This window comes from Emiliania huxleyi (genome assembly GCF_000372725.1).
Source record: "Emiliania huxleyi CCMP1516 unplaced genomic scaffold EMIHUscaffold_702, whole genome shotgun sequence".
Lineage (NCBI taxonomy): Eukaryota > Haptophyta > Isochrysidales > Noelaerhabdaceae > Emiliania > Emiliania huxleyi.
In genome coordinates, this window is record NW_005196740.1 from 7173 (window position 1) to 8146 (window position 974).

Genomic DNA, 974 nt, shown 5'->3' on the forward strand with positions numbered 1-974 from the left:
GACTCGACCCACAGGGAGAGTGCGTGCGCTGCGACGGACCCAGCCGGCACCGGCAGTGCGGACACAGTGCGAGACTGCGAGTCGTGCGATGACTACCGACGCACAAGCACACCACGCGACGTAGTCTGCAACACCGCGCGGCTGGACACCACACACTTCACCGGCAGGACTCACTGGGTCGGACGCACGCGCCGGTGCAGCGGAACCGAAGATACCGAGAAGCCCGCCCGAAGCCCCGAACCATGTGCTGTGGTCGCTGCCACGCCAACCGCGCGGCCGGCCCGGGCGCAGGCCGTGACGACTGATCGCGGCGGCAGCGCCGCGCGCCCTCGTGCAGCGGTGCGCGCCGCTCGCGCCGCGCCAAGGGAGGTCTTCAGCCTGCGGCACGCTCGCCCGCAGCGCTGCCGGGCGTGCCCATCAAAATGCGCCGCCGCTGGACGTCTCCGCCGCCTCCAAGGCGACCGACGCCACGAGTCGTATGCGTGACGCCACCGTGAGACGTCTGGACGGCTCGCTGCGACCTCAAGGCCAGCCTCGCCGCCCGCCGTGAGCGCCAAAAAAGCGTCAACCGCGCAACCGCGCAACCGAGAGAGAGCGACTGAGACGCTTCAGCGACCCGCCAGGAGCCGGGCCGAGGCCTGTCCGAAGCCGCATGCCGCTCGAGTCGGTCGCCCGGGGCACCCTGGGAGGCGCCCGTCGAAGCCAAAGCTGTGCTGGGGACACGGCCGGATCAGCCTCGTACCTTTTTGCGCAAATGGTCAAATCAAGGTTTTGTAACGCGAGCTGTGTCACAGTGAAATGGCACTAGCCTCGGTTATTTCTCTCGTCGGCGCAACAACTCACCTTCTCTGCTCTCATTCATAGCACAGACCGACGCGCGATCAGAGCTTAGACCCCATCTCGGTCGTCAGCGTTGTACAGACGCACCCCAATCGTCGTCGCGTTGATAGTGAAGTAGCAGTGGCGGATGCCCG